This window comes from Psammomys obesus, unplaced genomic scaffold, assembly GCF_907164565.1.
Source record: "Psammomys obesus unplaced genomic scaffold, mPsaObe1.curated_primary_1811, whole genome shotgun sequence".
Lineage (NCBI taxonomy): Eukaryota > Metazoa > Chordata > Mammalia > Rodentia > Muridae > Psammomys > Psammomys obesus.
In genome coordinates this window covers 23,274,106-23,298,613 of record NW_026596034.1, presented here as the reverse complement: position 1 = coordinate 23,298,613, position 24,508 = coordinate 23,274,106, and the positions used below count along the sequence as shown (strand labels likewise).

At 41.1% G+C, this 24,508-nt stretch overlaps 1 protein-coding gene across 1 annotated transcript in view; it reads right to left on the bottom strand.

The window, feature by feature from the left end:
• The window catches only part of Sntb2 (syntrophin beta 2), an 84,223-nt gene that overhangs the window by 45,155 nt on the left and 14,560 nt on the right, over positions 1-24,508 (bottom strand). The window lies entirely within an intron of this gene.

Genomic DNA, 24,508 nt, shown 5'->3' with positions numbered 1-24,508 from the left:
CCCAGCACTCAGGAGGCAGAGGTAGGCAGATCTGAGGCCAGTCTGATTTACAGTGAGTTCCAGGACAGCCAGGGATACACAAAGAAACCCTGTCTCAAAAGCTAACAAACAAACAAACAACAACATGGCCTTTTAGCCAGGCATGATGGCAAACACCTTTAATCCCAGCACCATTGGGGTGGCAGAGGTAGGTAGATCTCTGTGAGTTAAAAGTAACCCAGTCTGGTCTACATAGTAAGTTCCAAGCCAACCAGAGATACATAGTAAGACTCTTGGCTCAAAACAAAATATAGCCTTTTGTTTTGTTTTTAGGAGTTTTTGCAAACTGGCCAATAAACAAACAAACAAACAAACAAATTTCTGTCCTCATTGGATTATGCATGGATATCTGTTACATTAACACAGAAGTATCAGCTTTCACACCTTCACATATATAAACATAGAAACCTCAACTATATTTAAATAATTTGGGGCTTTGGTCTATTTACTGTATAATTTCCCCTTGGTAGAAAACTTTCAACTACTAATTTAATATGGTCAAGTAGTTGTGGGTTATTCATAAAGTAAATACGTCTTAAACAGATTTTTTAAATGTTTTTCTTCCCAATAGTTCCCTCAAACTGTAACAGAATACATGAGTTTATTTTAAACATCTTGGGATTGCATTTTTAGGTGTTTTTGTGAGGAGACAGCCATTAGTAAATCATCCTTTGAAAACCCCTACACAATAAGCATGATTGTTTAAGACCTTTACATAAGTAAAAAAACCGGGAGATTGCTTTTCTTTTATATTGATTTATATTCATTCATTACCCTTCCTCCTTTCTTTCCAGTCAAGTCATTCTATTCAGGAGGTTGAAGGTGGGAAGGGGCGGAAAAGGGCCACAAGATCTGCTGCTCTTCTCTCAGCAGGGCAGATCTTCCTGGCTTCCTCTTCTCTAGAGTTTTTTTTTTTTTTGCTTTTGTAGAGAGGTCCCAGGCTGCCCTTGAACTTGCAATGATCTCCCTGCCTCTGCCTGCTGAGCTCTGAGATCACAGGCAGCTGCCACCACACTGGCCTCCATTTATACTTACTTTCTTCGGCCTTCCTGGATTTTTGTAGTTAAGTATCTTCCTTCCTTAAGAAGTACTGTTTCATTTGAAAGAATGTGTTGTTTCCTTTTCATTTGATTTTTTTTTGGGGGGGACGACAAAGTTCCATATTATTTAGCCTATATTGGTCTTAAATTTGCCATCCTCCTGCCTCAGCCTTCTCAGTAGTGGGAATTATAGGTGCATGCTACTACACCTAGTGAACAGTTTTGACCATGTAAAAGATTAGAAAAAAAATATTTTTCTTTTAAATTTCTCTTCAGGGCCTTCCTATGGCTGACCTCAAAATTGAGATCTTGGCTTTGATTCCAAGTATTGAAATGATAGATATGTTTGTTGGAAATTACCACAGCTATCCTGCATTCTTTTCCCTCTTCATTAAAGCAGAGTCAACAAGGAAGGGAGAGTATTAAAAGTTTGGTTGGAATAATACTGCTCTCAGCACCACATGGTGCTTCACATGCTAAGGACAGAGCCCAGGCCCTCCTGAATATTAGCAAGCACTTTACCAGTAGAGCCTCCGGACTGCCTGAATATTTCTTCCTCAACTATTAGAGTACAGATTAGGTTTTGAAAAATATGGAGCCAGCCAGGCATAGTGGTGAGCACTTATAATCCCAGCTCTCAGGGAGGCAGAGGCAGGCGGATCACTGTAAATTGGAAGTCAGCCTGATCTGCAAAGTGAGTCCAGGATAGCCAAGGCTACACAGAGAAACCCCGTCTTGAAAAACAAACAAACAAACAAACAAACAAACAAAAAACCCCAAACTATAGATGTTTGTAACAAGCTTAAGAAAATATGGCAATTTTGATAACAGTGGGTATATTTGTAAACTTACAGGGACTTTAGAGGTAAAATGCTTCAAAGATGTTTGAGCTAGAGTTTATTAGTTTATTTTTTGTTTGTTTGTTTTAAGAGAGAGGGTTTCTCAGTGTGGCCTTGGCTGTCCTGTACTCACTTTGTAGACCAGGCTGGCCTCGAATTACAGAGATCCACCTGCCTCTGGCTCTCCACGCGCTGGGATTATAGGTGTGTACCACAGCACCCAGCGGCTTGTTTTATTAGTTTTAACAGGGTCTCAATGTGTAGCGTTGGGTGAACTCTTACATAAATCAGACAGGCCTTGAACTCACAAAGATCTACCTGCTTCCCTTATATTGGGATTTGACAAACAAAACAAAACAACAAAACAACTAGCACTAAACTGTTTTTTTTTTTCTTTCAAAGATTTATTATGTATACAGTGTTTTCTCCCTGCATGTATGCCTGCAGCCCAGAGGAGGGCGCCAGATCTCATCACAGATGGTTGTGAGCCACCATGTGGTTGCTAGGAATTGAACTCAGGACCTCTGGAAGAGCAACCCATGCTCTTAACCTCTGAGCCATCTCTCCAGCCCCCTGAATTGTTTTTTTTTTTTTATTTATGATTATTTATCTTATCTTATCTGTACAGGCAATTTTTCTGCTTCTATATGTGTATGTACCTGATACCTACAGAATTCAGAAGGGGGTGTCAGTTCTTCTGGAGCTGGAGTTACAGATAGCTGCAAGCCACCACGGGGACAATGGGAATAGAACCAGGAGCCTCTAGAAGAGCAGCCTGGCAGTACTCTTTTTTTTTTTTTTTAAGATTTATTTATTTATTATGTATACAATGTGTGTTTGCTTGTACACCTGCACGCTAGAGGAGGGCACCAGATTTTATTTTAGATGGTTGTGAAGGGCAGTACTCTTAACCACTGAGCTATCCCCCCAGTCCCCAGGGTACATTCTATATAATTGTTTATATCTCCATTTACACTGATACATACTCAGAGCCTACAACATCCCAACACAAGCTATGTATCTTTCACATATTATCTCCTTTAGTTCCCATGAACAGCTCTTTCAGGTTAAAATTTATACAAGGAAAACCGAGAATTACAGGAAATCCTTAGACCTCCCAATAGGTAACTGGTTAAGAGTACTTACTGCCCTTTTATAGGACCATGGGTGTGCCCAGAGCCAACAAGGCAGCTCCCAGTGCCCTCTTCTGGCCTCTGTGGGTGCTGTACGTGATGCACACGCACTCCCACAGGCACAAAACACTCCTAGGAAACAAGCAATGTTTTCTGGTTTGGGGGAGGGGGTTTCCTTGGCTGTCCTGGAACTTGTTCTACAGACCAAACTGACCTTGAACTCAGAGATTGACCTGCCTCTGTCTCTGTGGAATGCTGGGATTAAAGGCGTGTGCCAGTATTGCCTGGGTTAAATATTTTCTTTTAAAAATACAATGTATTATTTAATTTTCATTTTATTTGTGTGTTTTGCCTACATGTATATCTGTGCCACATTTTCATGCCTGGTGCCTACAGAGATCAGAAGAGAGCATCAGGTGTCCTGCAACTGGAGTTATATATGGTCATGAGCCATCTCCTGGTAATGGGACTTGAACCCAGGTCCTCTGAAAGTGCAGCGACATTCTTAACCACTGAATCATTGCTCCAGTCCCCTATTTCTTTTCTGTTTTTGAGACAAAAATCTTATTTTACAGGTTATGCTAGCCTCAAATTTGTGTTGACCCTCCCACCTCAGCTTCCTGAAGAGATGGGATGTCACACCACAGTTCAGACGAGAGCTTTCTGTAACTTCTACGTGCCGAGACTACAGTATGAACCATCAAACCCGGCATGACAGACAAACTTCCAAAGGACTACAGCAGTGGTTCTCTACTTGTGGGTTGCAAGCCCTGAGGGGCGGGATGCAGGCAAATACCCTTTCACAAGAGTCACCTAAGACCATCTGAAAACACAGATATTTACCGTTACAAATTCATAACAGCAGAAAATTAAAGTTATAAAAAGTAGCAAAAAAATTAATTTTATGAGCCAGGTGTGGTGGCACATGCCTGTAATCCCAGCACTGAGGGTGGCAGAGGCAGGTGGATCTCTGTCTACAAAGAGATCCTCTGTCTACAGGAGGCCAGCCTGGTCTACAAAGTCCAGGACAGCCAAGACTACACAGAGAAACCCTGCCTCAAAAAACCCAAAATAATAATAATAAAATTATTATTAATAAATTATTAAATTTATTATTATTATTATTATTTTATGGTTGGGGTCACCACAACATGAGGAACTGTATTAATTGGTCACAGCATTAGGAAGGTTGAGAACTGCTGGATTACAGTGTAGTGAACAGAATCTAACATTCCTGTACAGTCCTAGAGAGTAATCCAGGACCTTGCATACACCAGGCAACTGTTCTACCAATAAACAACACCTTCAAGCCCAGAATCTAAGATCTGAACTTAGACACAGATGTAAACTAGTTCTACTAGTTACAAACTTTGTAATTTAGGAAAATAACTACACACACACACACACACACACACACACACACACACACACGCGCGCGCGATCGCATGCAGAACACACTTTTTTTGAGACAGGATTTCATACCCCAAAGCCAGGTTTGATCTCACTATGTAACAGAATGATTTTGGATTCCTGATTTTCTTGCTTTCAACTGTCTAGTTCTGAAACTACAGGCACATATTACCATGCCTGGTTTATACAGTGATGGAAATCAAACCCAGACCTTCATGCTTGCTAGGCAAGCACTCTACCAACTGAGCTATATTCCCAGCCCCTTATTTAATTTCACCTTAATATCTCCTCCCTTCCCCTCTCCCCACCTTACCCCAGGAAGTCCCTCTCTCAGGTGTCCCCTCCCACATTCATAGCCTCATCTTTAAACATCTTTTATTTATATTATATGTATGGTGCTGTGCATGTATGCACATCTGTGTACCACATGCAAGTAATGCCTACAGAGTCCAGGAGAAGGTGTTGGATTGTCTGGAACTGGAGTGAGCCACCATGTGGGTGCTGGGAATTGAACCCTGGTCTTCTGCTAGAGCAGCCAGTGCTTTAACCACTAAGCCACCTCTCCAGCCCTATATCCTCTTCTTTTTAAAAATTACATTTATTATGTATGTATGTATGTATGTATGTATGTATGTATGTATGTATGTACATAACTGGATGCACACATGGCTCATGTGTGGAGGTCATTCAGGAATACAACTCACTTGTCAGAATACACCTTTCTTGCTGAGTCATCTCAATTCTTTTTTTTTTTCTTTTTTTATAGCCCACCAAGAACATATAAAAATGTAATATTAACCCTAACACCAACTAAATAACCGAGAGAGTTAAAGAAGCTTATGTATGTATGTATGTATACGCACACACATATATGAAAATGGTTCTGGAAGACAGCAAACACTGAACATAAATTATCTATAGAATGAGATTATTATGTAAGACTGATGATAGCTGGAGGTGAGAACTCAGACATCTATCCAAAGAAAGCTAACTGTTCTTTGCCTTCCTGTTCACAAAAAGAACAAATTTTGACAGCACACAGCCTTTCTTCTAATGCCCCAAAACTTCGTGTGTCACCATCCTGACACTTGCCATGTCACAGTTTTGTCATTTACTCTACTTGCCCAATGACAGAGCCACAGGATTAAAACAACATGAGATTCAGCCAGATATGACAGTCCATGCCTACCATCCCAGGACTCAGTAAATAGAGGAGGAGGATGAGGAGTCTAAGGCCAGCCTGGACTATGTGAGGCCCTGTCTCACATAAACTTAACTACAAAAATATAAACAGAAAGAAAGCTATGTCCCTCCCCCCAAATTCCAGGCCAAGAGATAAAGTAGAAATTGGGATGTAAAACATAATGAATACTATAGAGATAAAAATAAAATGTGACACATAATTGAATGTAAACATTAGCAAAACAAAAAGAAACAATGGAAAACACTTATGAAAATACTAAGCAAAATGTTCTTCATTAAACAAAAAGCTCTAGTCATTTAAGTGCAAGGAAATCCACCTCTTTCTTTGTTGCTAAGTGATGTATCTTGGACTAGCTGGATAAACCGGATGGTTTGTTTTAGATCAGCACACTGAGTGATACACTAAAGACGGAAACACAGTATTAACGCAGCACAATAGCTGCCTTCATGGGGTCACCGAGCACTCCATCCTGAACATCCAGTGAGAGCCACCACTGGGAATAAGAATGCCATCCAAGTTTCCATATCTGCAATCACTTTGCAACTTTTAAAATTGTACAAAAGGACTGCTCTTTGTAACTGCCAGGCTCTTATTGTCATTAGGGATTTTCTGACCAATTTGGCAGAATAACCAAGTTCAGGAAGAGGAGAAAAGACAAAGATGTGATCATGTTCTCTCCTTCCTTACATAACATAACTAAGGAATAGCTGTAGTACACTGAGACCAACACTGAATGTTGAGCTACAGTCTAACATTTTGGTCAATTCAGATAAAATAATAATGATTCAGTGACAATGTTTTATTAATTTCCTTGATTAAATTATAATAAAAGCAAAGAATAGGACAATTCCAACATCAAAATGTTTAGTGGAATGGTTAGGGATTATAGTACATAAAATAAAAACCAGGAGTCCATACTGATAAACAAACAACTGAGTAAATAAACAGGAAAGAATCAGCTATTTCTTACAGAAAATTTTCAATTAAAAAATACCAGAGTGGGTGCTGGGTATATAGCTCCGTTGGTAGAAAGACTGTGTAGTATACATGAAACTGGTCCAACCCCAGTACACACCTGTAATCCCAGAACTCAGTAGAAGCATAAGGAATAGAACTTCAAGGTCATTCTTGGCTACCCAGTGAGTTCAATGCCAGTCTGGTTTGCATGAGGCTTCCCAAAATAATAATAAAAAATAACAGTGATAATACAGGAGCCACACAAAGACAAACAAAAATCAACCAACCATCTTTCTCGTATAAGAATATATATTTGTTAATACAAAACTATCAAGAAGCTTAAATAAATAACCAGGTTTCTTAGAATTATGGTTGGTACAAACTTTTTTTTTTTTTTTTTTTTTGCTTTTGCTTTTCTAGACAAGGTTTCTCTTGTAGCCCTGGCTGTCCAGGACTTCCCTCTATAGACCAGGCTGGGCTCAAACTCAAAGATCTGCCTGTCTCTGCCTCCCAAGTGCTGGGGCTAAGGGTATGCACCACAACACCCTAAAAAAGATACAACTAAATGAGAGGGCTCTTTCCAATATATCTAGAACATACATCACTGTCTCAGAGATACAAGATCCTCCCCTCCCTGACCCAGCTCTATTATTGACTCACTACCCAACCATAAACAAATTACTTAATCTCTAGGCTTGTATTATAATCATTTGTGTAATGACTGTTATACTGTATTACATGCTCTTAAGAGTCTCAGCTAAATATAAATCACCACACACTGCAGTCTCATTACTCATTCAGCCTTTGGGGAGACCTTATAATTCCAGAGGTATATAAGAATACTCCTTGAGTTGACATCTGCAGAAGTCCAGACACTAAACAAAACATATCCCTGCACACTAGCTCCTCCATGTTGGTCCTTGCAAGTGCTAATATAATTTTCATCAAGCCAATTATTCTTCATACTAGCAACCAACTATAGTTTTGTATGGGACCCAAGGCCAAATAATGAAGAGTTTCTCATTCTTTTTTTTGAGGGGGGCACAGACTTGTTTGGTTCTTTGAGACAGGGTTTCCGGTTGTCCTGGAGCTCTGTAGACAAAGCTGGCCTTGAAGTCAAAGATCTGCCTGCCCCGCCTCCTGAGTGCTGGGTTTAAAGACATGTGCTATTACAGCAGTTTCTCATTCTTCTCTCTCTCTCTCTCTCTCTCTCTCTCTCTCTCTCTCTCTTTTCAGACAGGGCTTCTCTGGGTAGCCTTGGCTGTCCTCAAACTCACAGAGAGAGTCTCTCATTCTTACCTGAGGGTTTATAGAAACTGAAAAATTGAGTTCATTGCAGACACTTGACTGCCTAACACAGCAACTACTTCTATTGCTCATCTCTTTCTGCTAAAATTAATCACGTATTTCTCCAATCTTTGCTGCAGACTTGTTGGTCAATAAGAGATAGTTCATAGCTAAAACATACTGCATTTAAAAAATGCTCTCACTCCATTCTTTCCTTCCTGAGACAGGGTCCCACTCTGTAACCCAGACTGGCCTCTCACTGTGTACACAAAGCTGACCTTGCACTTGAGGTGATCCTCTTGCCTCCATCTCCCAAATGATGAATTATAGGTATGAGTCACCACACTCATCTGGGAAAGCTTCTCCGCCCCCCACTCCCCACCCCTTGAACGTAAGTCTCAAGGCAGCTTTAGATGTGTAAGAATCTACAACTATAACACAAATAAACTCACCACAAATAACATAACAAACATGACATCATGGGGTGTTGCTTCAGTCCTTTAAGAACTTACTTCAGGCCTCTTAAAACATTCTTTGATACTTAAGTCATTCTTGGTTGGGTTTTCTTTTGCTTGTAGCCAAATTCACTCCTAACCAACATGATGTCCAAACTCAACTTTGCTCTCCAGCATCATATCTTAATGCTTAAATTACCTGACACAGTTGATAGTATCACCAGTCACCCAAATTAGAAACCCAGTGTCACCTTTAGCTTCAGTCTATACTGATTCTTCAAGTATAAACACACAGGCAGCAGATCATCAATAGTCACCAAGTATTTTTTTTAAAAGTTTGCTCTAGGGCTGGAAAGACTGCTTAGCAGCTAAGAGTGTGAACTGCTCTTCCAGAGTACCGAGTTTGGTTCCTGGCACCCGTGCTGGGAAGCTTATGGTTTCCTGTAACTCCCGCTCCAGGGGATCTGATCGCCTCTTCTGCTGTGTGCACATGTGGCAGACACACTCATCTACATATATGTTTTAAATAGCTGGGCGTAGCGTCACATAACTTTACTTCCAGAGGTGGAGGAAGAAGAGTCAGAAGTTCAAGACACCAACATGGCATAGATGAGACCCTGCCCAAAGAAAGGAAGGGGCCAGGCATCAGAAGGTAAGAGATTTGCTTTTCTCCCAGAACCAAAGTGGAGTTCCCAGCACCCATGTCAGGTGCCTTAAAACTCCCTGTTAACTCCAGCTTCAAAGGATAGACAACCACTTCTGGCCTCTGCAGGCGTCCTTACATACAAATACATATTCACACACACACACACACACACACACACACACACACACACACACACAAAAACAATAATAATAAATCTCTAAAACCTTATTTAAAAAAGGGAGACAGAAAACATCTCTTTTCTCCTTTAAATATACGTTTTGCATGTTTATGTACTATGTGTGCTCCTGTGTACCCACAGGTCAGAGAGAGCATTGGAACCCCTAAAACTGGAGTGACAAACAGTTGTGAGCTAACCTTTGGTTCTGACAACCAAACCTGGGTCCTCTGCCTCCTGGGTGCTGGGATTAAGGGCTGCACCACCCCAACTGGCTGCTTTTGTTTCTTTGAACCAAAGTCTCCTTATGCTATTTGTGTCTGGTTTTTCACCTGAAATCTTCCTGCTTCACCTTCAGAGTAGTAGGATTTCAAGCATTTACAACGTCTTTGCAGCATTCTTTTGCCTCATTCTTACAGAGCCAGGGTAAATTTGAGGTGTCAGAATGATGAACAGGCAATGGCATTTTTAACGTATTTATCTGTCTACATACTTACATGCCACAGTGTCTCTGTGGAAGTGAGAGAACAACTTGCGGAAATAAGTTCTCTCCTTCCACCATGTGTGTCTTGGGGATTGAACTCACTCAGGTCATCAGGTTTGGCTCAGGTCACCACGTCTGGTAGCAAATGCCTTTATCCAGTGAGCAACTCACTGGCCCAGAGTCAACAATGTTTTAACAAAATCAAAGGATTTGTCATTCAAATATCTTCATTGAATAAAAAAATCCCATGATGTCAGCCATGGCAGTGCATGCAGAGGCAGGTGGATCTCTGAGTTCAAGGCCAGCCTGGTTTACAGAGTGAGTTCCAGAACAAAACCAAAAAAAGACTCTCAACAGCTGAGCCATCTCCCCAGTCCCTACTTCATTGTTTTGAAATACATTTCAGTATGTAGCCAAGAATGACCTTAAATTCACTATGCAATGTAATAAAGAAGGCTGGTCTTCAATTTTCTATTTTCCTGCCCTGTTTTCCCAAGTGTTGGGACTACAGGCATATATCATCATGCCCAGCTCTGGATGTGTCTGGGGTTTGTCCTTGGAAGTGACAGCCCATTTGTGTTAATAACAGCATCTTAGAATCAGTAAGAGTGCTTATCCAGAGATTATATTTATCTCTGTGCATGACAAATCTTCCTCTGCTTCCTGGAGATTACTCCAGGAAAGGAGAGAGATTCACCACTGCACTTCAGTATGTAAGAATTGTAGATCTAAACTTCATATAGCCTTATAAATGATCACATTTGATAAGATTAGTAAATTAATAAAACAGTTCTTAAAGTACATTGTGGAGTTGAAGAGGTAGTGGTTGTGGACTTTCCTGTCATGTACAAGGCCCTGGTTCCATCCATGCCCAGTACAAAAAAGGGCATATTGTGTGTACTCATACACACATGCACACACAAGCTCAGGCACTCAGACACATGCACACACGAACTCCCACACGATCTAAGAAAACTGAAGCTCAAGAAATTAGAAAACCTTTGTCATTCTCCCCTGCCCTCCCTTCTTATCCTCTCCTGGACTGAACTCAGGGCCTTGTGCACACACAGCACACACAGCTCCAATCTCATTCTCTCTCTCTCTCTCTCTCTGACTTGTCTCCAATCTTTTTGTTTGTTTGTTTCTTTCAAGACAGGGTTTCTCTATGTAGCCTTGGCTGTCCTGGACTCATTTTGTAGACCAGGCTGGCCTCAAACTCATAGAGATCTGCCTGTTTCAGCCTCTCTTAGTGCTGGAATTAAAGGCATGTGCCACCATGCCCAGCTCACAAGGAGTTTGTTAAATGTTTGATAGTAGCCTGTGGCACATACACACAAAAATCAACCAATTAATAAATTGGACAAAAAAAGCATCTCTCTGACTATAAACCAGTCATTGTGTCACATATCTGTAATCATAGTACTTGGAGGACTAAGGCATGTAGATCAAGAGTTCAAGGCCAGCCAGGGCTATGTAGTAAGTTTGAGGCCATCTTGAAATATATAGCAATAACCTATTTTTAAAAAAAGCCATGGAGATGACTCAAGGGAGTACAAATGCTTGCATACCAATACTGGAAAGCGCAGTCTCTGGAATCCAAGAAAAGTTGGAAGGAAAAGACAGACCCCACAAAGTTGTTCTCTGACCTCTACACATTCATGCCCAGGGACACAAGCATCTACCACCACCACATCATGAACGCACACATAGAATAATAATAATTGCAAAGAAAAGAAAAGGGACCAGTGATATGGTTAGCAGATAAGGGTGCTTTGGTGTCAAGGCTGATGACCTGAGTTCAATCTCCAGAACCCATGTGACAGAGAGAATCACCTCCAGCCGAAAACTGTCCTCTGATCTCACAAAATACACAAACAACAAATATGTGAACATAAGAAAAAAAAAAAAAAAAAGAATGTGGATCAAACAGTCAAATGTGTATCTAGGATATTGATCTGATAGAAGGTTACATTTTTGTTGTTGTTTTCCTTTAAGTCTTGCTATGTGGGAGTCCAGGCTGGCCTCAAATGCATAATCCTGCCTCAACCTCTCTCACATGCTAACACCAGACTTATCAACAGACTAACCCTTTAAACTATTACTTTACTATAATAAACAGAAACCCCTTGGGCCAGAGCTTTTTCATCCTATGGCAATTCATTTTTTGAATATCAGACATAAGAGTTAAAGTCAGGCTCAATATTTAATTTACCAGGCTGTCCACTATAGCAGCAACAAATGGCCTCTGAGTCACCAAAAGCAGCACCGAGGAGCCTGAATAGTCAATGGCACCTTTTCCTTGTCAAAGAGATCAGGGCAATAGCACAGGGAGACAGTGGCTGGGCCCTGCCAACCCAAGGCGGACAGAAACAGAGACTTTTCAAAAGGTTATCACTTTGTAGAAGAGATTATGCATCTTATGTGTCATCCAGTTTCTTTGGGTTTCAGTTTCTCTGTGTGTAACATTATGATAGCTATCTTAAGATAGTCATTACAAGGATTAAATGAATTAATGTGTGGAGAGGGATTTTTAGAAACTGTAAGCCAGACAGATTTGGGGTATCATTATTTTTACCTAATACAGCAAGCTTGACATTTTACATGTTAGAACATGAAAGTAGAACAGAGCATAGCAAAGAAATGTGCTCATTAAGTGTGTGTTATATGAATCTGTGCACCAAGTTAGAAACTTCTCCCAAGAAGTATTATTGGGGGACAAACAGTTACGGCACCTAGGTTCATCACCAGCATCATAAAAGGTGGTTCACAAATGCCTGTAAATCTAGCTCCAGGGGATTCAATATCCTTTCCTGGCCTCCATGGGCACCTCCACTCTTAGGCACCCCCCATATGCATAATTAAAAATAAAGCTACAAAAACAAAACAAAACAAAAAACAAAACAAAACAAAAAAAAACCCCAAAAACACTGAGACTGGAGAGATGGCACTCAGTGACTCACAGAGAAACCTTGCCTTGGGGAGGGAGGTGGAACAAAGATAAAAATAATCAAGCATTCCCCCAAATAACAAAAGGCAGTTCCCTTGGAGGAGAATTTGAAATCACCTCTATAACACAGACTTCATCAACATTAGAAGATAAGAGATAGCTGGGCTTGGTGGCACAGGCCTTTAATCCTAGTACTTGACAGTCAGAGGCAGGTAGACCTCTTGAGTTCCAGGCCTATACAGTGAGTTCCCTGTCTCAAAAAACAAACAAACAAAACAACAACAAAAGAAGAAAGTAGATAAAGGTAGACTTTAAAAGAGTTTAGTCATTCATCACACACATCACAGCCTTGCTGAAGGGATACAGGTGTAATAGACTAAAGAATACCTGCCCAGTAACAACATGAAAAGTTCAGTTCTCCATGTATTCTAAAAACACCTACAGTTTAGCCCTAATTCATAAATTCAGGTAAAACCAACCAACACAGAAGCTACACAGAAAATATCTTTCTGTTCAGCATTTTCCATTATTGTTGTTGTTGTTGTTTTGTGTTTTTGAGACAGGGTTTCTCTATGTAGTCCTGGCTGTCCTGGACTCACTTAGTAGACCAGGCTGGCCTCCAACTCAGAGATCCACCTGCCTCTGCCTGCCTGAGTGCTGGGATCACAGGTGTGTGCTACCACAGCCCCGATGTTTTGTTTTCTAAATCTCAAGTTGAAGAATGATTAAACAGCTTTAGGATCTTGCTACAGATTGGATGAGGTTTTTTTTGAGACAGGGTTTTTATGTAGCTGTGGCTGTCTAGAAACTTACTCTGTAGACCTCTGTTCGAGGTTGGCCTCAAATTCAGAGATCTGCTTGCTGCCGCCTCCCAAGTGCTGGGATAAAAGGTGTGTGCCACTATGCCTGGTTTATAGTTTGATCCTTAAACATACTTCAAAGGCCCATGTGCTGAGGCTTAGTCCTTAGACTCTAAAATAGACAGATGGTGGAATCTTTAGAAGATGTTACAGTGGCAGGAAGTCAGGTCACTGGGCATGTGTTCTCAAAGAAAAGTTGGGGTCTTTGGCCCTTCTTGCTCTGCTTCCTGGCAGAACAGGGCGAAGCTTTGTTCTACTACATGCCCCCACTGCATGTTTGGCCTCATGGGCCTAAAGCAACAAGGCCAATTTTTCAAGGATGGAATTCTCTGAAACACTGAACAAAATAAACCTTTCTGCTCAATACAAATCACCTATTTGTCTAAAGCATTTCTTACAGTAATAGCTAACTAACAAAGATTTTTTGTGTTTGAAATGGCTGATAAAACACCTTGAAAACTGAATGTGGTGGCTCATGCCTATAATCCCAGCACAAAGGAGGCATAGTGAGGAGGATCAACAAGAATGAGGCCAGCCAGGTCTCAAATTTATATCAGTAAGATACAGGCAAGCCTGGCCTACATAGTGAGACACTGTCTCAAACAAAACAAAACAAAAAAAAAAATGAAGCAAGTAAGCAAAAACAAACAAAACCCCCAAAACCCATTAATACACAAAACACACAAATAAACATGTATATTAGACAAATACACACACATCTATATATACACACAAACACATAAACCACACAGGCATATAAATGCATACACATACAAACACATACACACACACACACTTTAAAAGAAACATTGTTTCTCTAAAGTGTCCAGAAGATTATCTTAAGATTTAATTCAATAAATTATAACATTTCTTTTTTTATCTTATCATATTTAAATAATTTTATTCTTTTTATGGTAAAAGGAACTGGGCATTCAGTGACCACAGTAGTATTGCAGCAGTATATAACATAATAGATGAAAGAGCTTTGTGAACTTACCTAAACAATCTCTGAGAACAGTATGAAAATACAGGATGTTCTCCTATAGCTACCGCCTTGACAAAGTATCACGTACTGCAGATACATCTCAGAAGGGTGGAATAATACACTCTCTTATCACTGTGTCCTGTCTTGTCACACACTGCATATTTTTGTTCTTCAAAGTTACACGGATACCTACTTACGTGACTATCACAGCATCAACAATATTTGGGATAAATCCTTATCATAGCTAGCACAGTAAACACAGGGGCCAGACTGCCTTCTTGGGCAGATCCCAATGCCTCAGGTTACTTATGGGAAACAAGAATCTTTTGGAGTCAGGAGCATCCGCTGTGAAGCACTTGGAACAGGGCCTAGCAAGCTCTCCATGCTTAATAAATGTTAGCTATTTTAATCACTACCCATAGCAGTATTCTTCTGAAATATGATAGATATTTTGGGTCTGAAAAATAAAACTAAGGTTCAAAAAGCATCTCTGGGGCTTTGTCTAAGTAAATTAGATCCTCTGTAGCAAAATAAAACTAGTCAATGTAGTCTTTTTATCCCTTCTCATTTTGGTAAACATACCTTTAACTTCCTTAGTGACTTTTTAATGTCTTTTTTCCTCTTTCATTCAGTGGTCTTCCATCCAAAGACATGTAAACAATAAAGAGCTTGTAACTGTCCCTCAGAGTTCCTGACTTTACTTCAGTTGTATAGCAAATAAACCAGGCCTAGAAAGATGGCTCAGGGCTGGCTGCTCCTCCAGAGGATCAGGGTTCAATTCCCAGAACCCATCTGGTAGCTCACAACTGTCTGTATCCAGTTCTAGGGGATTAGATGCCTCTTCTACTCCACAGGATCCTGCATGCACACAGGGCACATATGCTCACACAGCCACACACACAGACACACACAGACACACACACACAGTCACAGTCTCATAAAAACTAAGGATAATTTTTTAAAATTCTTTCAAGACAGGGTTTCTCTGTGTAGCCTTGGCTGTCCTGAAACTAGACCAGGCTGGCCTTAAATTTAGAGATCCGACTGCCTCTGCCCCGAGTGCTGGAATTAAAGATGTGTGCCACCACTGTCTGGGGATAAATACTTTTTAAAAAACAAAAATGAACCAAGGTAAGTATTTCTAGTCTTGTCATAGTCTTTGATTTCTAAGGAAGGCTAGGGCGCAACATGCTAACTCTACTGTGTAACCCTGTAGGATCTTACATTTTCATTCCACCAAGATGAGATTTCATCTCAAAACATGTCAAAACTGGTCAGAGCTCAATCTGCTTCCTAACTCATTGGTTTACATGACACAATAACACAATGTCACAATGGAAACAGAGACAGCTTTAGAAAGGCTGGGAGCTTAACATGTATAACTGCCCTAGGTTTATCCCTAGCAAAGCGCACGCGCGCACACACACACTCACACACACACACACACACACACACGGAGCAATACTGCCAACAAACAAGCATGTACCTGTGACCTGATGCCTGGAACACTAAGGAAAGGGGATCTCCAGGTCAAGGATGATCTGAGCTATACAAAAATCTGCTCATCTGGTCTCAAACAAACAAAACCACAATCCACTGCCTAGATAACATAGGGCTGGTGGCTCAGTGAGTAAAGACACTAAGCCTGAGGACCTAAGTTAAATCCCTAACACCCATATAACAGAAGTAGAGAACCAAGTGCAAGCTGTTCTCTCACCTCCATATAGTCTTTAATGTACACTCAATAAATAAATGCAGTAACAACAAACAAACAAACCCTAGTCAAACAGAAAGACGCAACCAAGAATCGAAATATGGCATGGTGACACACACCTGTAATCCCAGTATTCATCAGTCTGAGACAAGACAACGGCTACAAGGATAATAGGTGGTAGGTGTTAATATTCTGTACACTTAATGTAGAACGCTGCCCAGATGTAGCCCATGGCAGCCCAGTCTCCAAGTGGGTTCCCTAGTAATGGGAACAGGAACTGTCTCTGACATGAACTCAGGGTCTGGCTCTTTGATCACCTACTACTAATGGGGAGCAGCCTTACCAGGCCACAGAAGAGGACAATGCAACTAGTTCTGATGACACCTGATAGGCTAGGGTCAGATGGAAGGGGAGGAGGACCTCCCCTATCAGTGGACTTGGAGAGAGGCATGGGTGGAAATGAGGGAGGGAGAGTGGGATTGAGAGGGAATGAGAGAGGGGCCTACAGCTGGGATACAAAGTGAATAAACTATAATTTATAAAAATATAAATAAAGTTTTAAAAAGTGAAAAAAAAATTCTGCACACTGCCCCTGAAAAGCATGTGGTTGGGGAAAGACTACCACCATTGTAAGGTAAAACAAACAAACAAAGAAAAACTAGTCATTGAGGAAATCTCTAAACCGAAACAGTTTAATCTCTTTAAGAGCACTATTAATACTCAATCATTTTTAATCACACTGTACTGTTAAATGCAGGCTATTCAGGGTGTGCTGGCTCGTTTTATTGTCAACCAGACACAAGCTAGAGTCATTGGAAAGGAGGGAGCCTCAGTTGAGAAAATGACTCCATAAAACTGGGCTGTAGGCAAGCCTGTAGGGCATTTTCTTAATTAGTAATTGATGGTGGAGGGCCCAGCCCATTTTGGGTGCTGCCACCCCTGGGCTGATGATCCTGGGTACTTTAAGAAAGCAGGCAGAGCAAGTCATGAGGTGCGAGCTAGCAACCAGTACCCCTTCATGACCTCCCAATCAGGTCCTGCCTCCAGGTTCCTGCCCTGCTTTAGTTCCTGGTTTTTTGTTTTTTTTTTTTTTCTTTTTTTGTTTGAGAGGACCTCTAGCCCAGGCTGACTCTAAAGTCCCTATATACCTAAGTACCTGAGGTTGATCTTGAATTTATGATCCCTTTCCCTGAATTGACCCATATCTCTTCAGGGCTGGGGTTACAGGTATGTGACACCACATGCAGTTTATGAGATACTAGGAACTTAACTAGGCTGTGTGCTTGCCCCTAGCACATTATCGACTGAGCTACAGCCCAGCACCAAGCACCTAACAACCACTAAGTACATAACAAGTTTGAGGCCAGCCTGGAATACATGAGACCCTGTCTCCAGTAAAGTGGCTCAGTGAGTAAGAGTACTTGCTGCCAGGCCTAATGACCTGAGTTTGAACCTTAGAACCTTCATGTGCTTGGGAAAGAACAAACTCCCTCAAGCTGACTTCTGATTTCCACATGTAGGCCACGGGTGCATGCACACACACAGCATTAATATACAAATGTTATTATTCATTTATTCATTTGTTTATTTATTTAGTTTTTTTTTTGAGACAGGGTTTCTCTGTGTAGCCCTGGCTGTCCTGGAACTTAGTATGAAGACCAGGCTGCCCTTGAACCCAGAAATCGCTCTGCCTCTGCCTCCCTAGTGCTGACATTAAAGGTGGAGCCACCACACTTGACTACAAGTGTTATTTGAAAAGTTGACTCCTTCCCTGAGAAAAACAAAAGGGCACTGAGTTTCCTTAGCACCTCCTTTCATGCAGCTAACAAATACCAGTGCAAAGTATCACCCCAAGCATAGGAGAAAATGTGTTTGTGCTTCCTATAGCCCAGATGTTTATTACCTAGTAAAGTGGGCAAGGCTTTTTCAAAATATTTTTCTTCAGGGCTGGAGAGATGGCTCAGCAGTTAAGAACACTGACTGCTCTTCATTCCAGCTTTTTGCCCCACGCCACCAAAATCAACCCCCCTAATGTCAGCTGAAAGTAATCAGAAAAGATTCTTTGCCCATTATCCATTTATTATCAACAAAAGGCTGTTAGGTCTTTACCTGCTGCAGGGTGTGGCTGGCAGACCCTGCCCTACTGTGGGGTGGGGCTTCTCTCTCCCAGAGGCTCTTCACTACATAATCCAGACATTTTGCTTCCTATGGTCTTCCCCTCACTTGCCCCCTCCCACTTCCTCCTCTCCATCCCTTTTCCCTCCCTGCCAGCATGTGTGCTCCCTCCCCTCTCCAATAAACCTGCATTTATATAATATAGCTTCATCTAGCCATTAGCTCATTCCGTTTTATTTAATCAATCACAGAGAATCCAGGTTCAATTCCCAGCATCCACAGGCTGAGCTCACAACCATATGTAACCCGTGCATGTGGTACATGGACATATATGCAGGGAAAACGACAATACTCATAATTACATTTTTCTTTCCTTTATTAAAGATCTTTTCTTAATTTCATGCCTGTAGTAAATGAATTATCTTTAGACCGCTGTTCTAGCAGAATTAGTAAGCTGTGGCACACTCTTATGGAATGCAACAATGAGAATGAGTTAGCTACAAGTCCAACGTTCAAAGGTAAAGGAAAGGAGCCAAACACAGAGTGTATACTATAGTTTCCCACTTTATATGATGTTCTAAAGACAGCAGAATTAACCTATGGTACTGGAAGCAAGACAGTGGATATTCTGTTTGTTTTGTTTTGAGATAGGGGTTCTCCGTTTAGCTCTGTCTGTCCTGGACTCCATTTGTAGACCAAGCTGGTCTCAAACTTGACAGAGATCCACCTGCCTCTGCCTTCCAATGCTGGGACTAAAGACATGTACCACCATACGTGGAGTTTTGTTTGCTTTTGTTTTTTTTTTGAGACAGAGTTTTTCTGTGTAGCCTTGGCTGTCCTGGACTCTTTGTAGACCAGGCTTGTCTTGAACTCACAGAGATCCATCTGCCTCTGCTGGGATTAAAGGCATGCATCACCACCCAGCTTCTCATCACCTTTTAACAAACATAGTTGAGAACAGAGCTTTGTGGTGCACGCTAAAACTCCAGCACTCTGAAAACTAAGCCAGAATGATTGTTGTGGGTTCATGCCAACCTGAACTACAGAAAAACCAAAATAAACAAAAATAAAGTACAGTTGTGCACAGGATATGAAAAGGATTTTACGATCTATAACAAGTTGTGTTTAGCAACACATGGACTGCATTAAAGCACTTTTAGGAAGCATCCTCAGAAAGCTTAGTTTTTAGTAAAAGTTACGTGTATTTCATCTTTTCCTCTTTCAAATACATCTCTTGTTACCCGGTTTTAACATTCTTTGTTTGGATCAGTAGGGGCCACAGTGTAAAATGGATTGTTTCAGATGCAGGGAAGAGGAAATGGAAAGACTAATATAAATAAAAGACTGTGATTTCACTTCACCAAACAAGATGCCAGACCAAACATCCAAGGAATAGTGGACTTAACAGGGAAGGAGAGAGAAAAAAAAAAAAAAAAAAAAAAAAAAAAGGAGATCCTTTTCCAGTGTTAGAAGGGGTCAGAGGGGCCAGGCAGTGATGGCTCACACCTTTAATCCAGCACTTGGGAGGCAGAGGCAGGTGGATCTCTGAGTTCAAGGGCAGCCTGGCCTAGAGAGTGAGTTCCAGGGCAGCCAGGGCTACACAGAAAAATCCTGTCCCAAAAAAATAAAACAAAACAACAACAAAAAAACAAAAAAGAAGGGGCCAGAAGACATATCTGTTAAATAGAAATTCTAGTAAATGGTCTCTGGACAGGTGGAACTGAGGGTGGACTGTGAAGAAAGGACTTAATACTTCTCTCATAAACTCTAGGGAAGCCAACGGTGCTGTACATAGGAAGAATCTCCTTTTCACTAAAGGCTTCTACACTGTGTTCCTAGCCAACTTAAAATTTAGGGAAACAAAGCAAGATCATCAGCATAGAATAATAAGACCTGAGTAGGAGGTAAAGGCAAGGAGTATCAAAGCTAGCCTAGGCCACAGGGTACATGAGACCTTGTTTCAAAATGAACTCCTGTGGAAGATACACAGTCACCACCCCCACTGGATTTAGGGGAACAAGCTCCATTTAAATTATGTAGAAAGATATAAAATGCCAAGAAATAATGTGGTCAGCTGGAGAGTGGAAAATACTCGCCTAGGCCACAGAGCACATAATTGAGATGGATTACTAGAGAGGCCTATTTGCAAACTTCCACCTGTTGGCAGGTCATCTGAAAAACCTTCCTTCAGTTTGAAACCATTCTCAAATATGTTCTAGGTAGCCCCAACTTAAACCCAAAGAGGCTTATTTAGGCTAATGGCCCTGAGGCTCTTTGTTTCCACAAAGTGAGGTTTATGAAGCTTCACTCTGGTGAAGACTTTGTGTCTCTGATTTCAAGCCCATTCTAGGCAAGCCCTGAGGTGCTGCTGCTTTGTAAAGGGAACAGTGGCAAAATCTGATGTTTGAAACTACTGTGTCAAGCACGTTTTTCCATCTGACAAGAAATGAAGTTCCATATATGGAAAACCTGATGATACACAACCCAGTGAATCTGGAGATTCCTGGTGAACCACTGCAATGATAGCTGAGCAGCAATGCTATTCACATCTGCTTCTTCATATTTCAAAGCAAAGTCTCTTGGATATGAAAATATTAAGAATATAATAATAAGAAAACTTGTATGAATTTGAGGGCAGCCTGATCTACATAGTGAGTTCCAGGACAGCCAGAGATACATTGTGAGACCCTGTGTTGAAAAAAAACAAAACAAAAAAACAAATAATATTAAGGGAAGACTAAATAAGAGACTTGCAGGCTGGAGAGATGGCTAAGAGGTTAAGAGCACTGCTTGCTCTTCCAGAGGTCCTGGGTTCAATTCCCAGCAACCACGTGGTGGCTCACAACCATCTATAATATGATCTGGTGCCCTCTTCTGGTGTTCAGGTGTACATGCAGGCAGAACATTGTATACATAATAAAATAAATAAATCTTAAAAAAAAAAAGAGAGCGAGCGAGCGAGCGAGCGAGCGAGATTTGCCAGGTGGTAGTGACACACACCTATAATCACAGCATTTGGTGAGGCAGAGGCAGGTGGATCTCTGTTATTTCGAGGCCAGCCTGATCTACAGAGTGAGTTCCAGGACAGCCAGGGCTACACAGAGAAGCCTTGTCTCAAAAAACCAAAAACCAGCCAACCAAACAAAAATAGATTCTTACTGCAATTAAATAAAATGGGTAGGGTTGACTAGTTACAGAAACAGTTTTAAAAGAGAAAAGACACCAACAGTGTATAACATTAGTGACCTGTATTTAATTTAATAGTATCCATCAAAACATCTTGCCTTATAAGCTCATAAAAGACAGGTGCCCTACTTTGTTTTCTGTTGCTGAAATAAAATGCTGACCAAAAGCAACCTGAGAGAGGAAAAGGCTTATACTTCCACATAACAGCTTAGCACCCAGGAAAGCCACGGCAGTGACTTAAGAGCTTCAAGTAGAAAACCACAGAAAAATGCTGCTTACTGGCTTGTTCAGCTACTTTTCTTATACAGTCCAGGCCTACCAGTCTAGGGATTGTACTGCCACAGTGGGCTAGACACTCCTATAGTCCTGAAGTTATAAGGAACAGGACTTAAATACCAGGTACACATGAAGGTTTTGAATCATGGCCCTACTAGCCTGTGTCACTACACAGTCCTAAATCAGCTAATTTCCATTTCTGCAGGAGGACCGACATTCTAAAGCCACTTTCCATCTCGGGATGAAGTGAGGGAAATTTGTATTTTTAAAGATCTACAAGGTAGGAATTGTATGCATGTTGTCACTTTCATCATGGCTTGGTTAATGAAGTGATCTTAAACATTATTTCCCTCTCATCACATAGAACCCTGTACCCTCACTTGTCCTCACAGCTTGTGTAACTCATCTTCTACCCAGAATCACAGGCCGAGAGAAGCCTAAGATAACATATTTCAGAGAAATGGTCTGCAGAATTTTAAATAAATGAGAAGACTGCTCATAGATGTTTTAGTTAAACTCAAGCATTATTTTCCAGGTAAGTAAAAAGAATGTTCAAACTTTTCTTTCTGACAATCCAAGAACAATTTCTCAGGTGTTTTTGGTTTTCTTCTGTTTGCTCAGGATGTTGAAGTTCATTGTTTTTGGCAGTAAGTACAATGTGAATGGATTAACATTCCTTTCAGTTCATACTCTATCTAAACCTGGATAATGTCCAGTGATTTAGCAATACTTAACTTCCCCACCCCAAGATGAAAAATGCCTTCCTTCATAAAGAACTTTAGGGGTTTTTTTCCCCCTAAAATGGATGAAATTAATACTTTAGGGCAGAAAAGATGACTCAGGGTTTAAATGGGCCTACTGCTCCTGCAAAGGACCTGTGTCCAGTTTCCAGCACCCACGGTGGGTAGCTTACATAGGCAGCTCCAAGGGGATCTGGTACCTCAGACCTTTGGAAGAGGGGAACCTCACTTGCACATACACACACATAATGAAAAACAATAAAAAAATAAATCTTACAAATTAATACTCTACTAAATACCATTAAAGGATTTTCATGTCCATGACTCTTTAGTCATTACTTACTTCACTACTTATTGCCCTACAGGAGCTTGACCCCAGTGGCTGACACAAACTAATTAAGACTTTTACCACTCAGCTATATGTCCAGTCCTCTTTGCTTTGACCCAGGGTTTCATTAAGTTTCCCAGCCTAGCCTGGAACTTACTCTGGAGGCCCTAAAACTGTGATCCTCCTGCCTCAGCATTCTGAGTAACAGAAATTACAGATAACAGATCAGCTCCCTATTTCTTTTTAATTTCACCACTTTTTTTTCCTTGCTGGAACCATATCACCATCACAAGTTAGTATGCCTTAGGATCTACACTTAAGAATTTTATAAATTAGAGGCTGGGAGTGGTTCAGAAGTCAAGAGCACTAGTTGCTACTGGAGAGACTTGAGGGGTTCAGTTGCCAGCATCTACATGGCAGCTCACAATCATATGTAACTCCAGTTTCACATAATCCCATGCCTTTCTCTAGCTTTTTCTCTGCAAGCACCAGGCATGCTCGCATGTACGCACGCACCCACACACACCCACACGCATGTACACACGAGCACACTCACACACACACACACACACACACACTCAGGCAAACACTCATATGAGAATTACCTTACTGAGGGTTCAATCTGTGTCTGCCTCCTGAGCGCCTATGCTCAAAGGCGTGCGCCACAACAGCCCGGCTCCCATGTTTTAATTCTTAAAAATTTACAATATAAAAGACAAAGAAAAAATTTTAAATTACAATTTAGATATGAAAGTACTTTAGCTCCCTAGTCTGGCTGCACTGTTATAGTGGGTATAATTTTGTGCAGCAGCTACCCCATTAACATTTCAGCCTGATGCACTTTGAATCTTCATACAAGGGCAGACATATGACCCAGGTCTAGAGCACAGTCTCTACCATCTTGGCAACAGTGACATGGTCCAAGAAATGGGCAGAGCAGAGCTAACTAGAATCCTTTTCTAAGGCTGGTAAGTGGGAAGTTACTAAACCAGGAGGACACAGAGCTGGTTGTGGTGTCTCTTGCCTATAATCCTGGTATTCAGGAGGCTGAGGCAAAGAGTTCAAGGCCAAGCTGAGCCACCCAGTAAGAGATCCTGTTTTAAAACAAGTTAGGACTATATATTCCTAGAACTGTTGATGCCACCTTAGCTGACTATACAGAATTAGACTCTCCACAACAGGAACTGTTGTGGCCAACCAAGATAATTTGAGCTTTTGGAATCTACTGAACCTAAACCTAGAGCCACCTCCCCACGCCCGTCCTAGGAGTTACCTGAGGTAACACATGCCACTTCTGCTTAAATTAGTGTGCTTTGGTTTTTTTGCAACCAAATAGCTCTTGCTAAAATAAACTTGCATATTCTATTTTGATAGACAATATTTCTATCTAAATCTATTCTGACTTAAAGGCCTACCTAGCTTAAGAGTGCTTCTCCCCCCTCTCACCAGCATCTCACACACCGAGGCTATACTTGTTATGTAATGAAGGTGAGCCTGAAGGTCTCATCTTTCTGCCTCCACCTCCCTTATAGACTGCTGGGGACAAACTCACACAGCTAGGCAAGTACACTGCCAACTGACTATATCCCTAGTCTGAATGCTGCACATTTTTGTTGACCTAGCTGGAAAAAATAGATGATAACACACACACACACACACACACACACACACACACACACACACACACA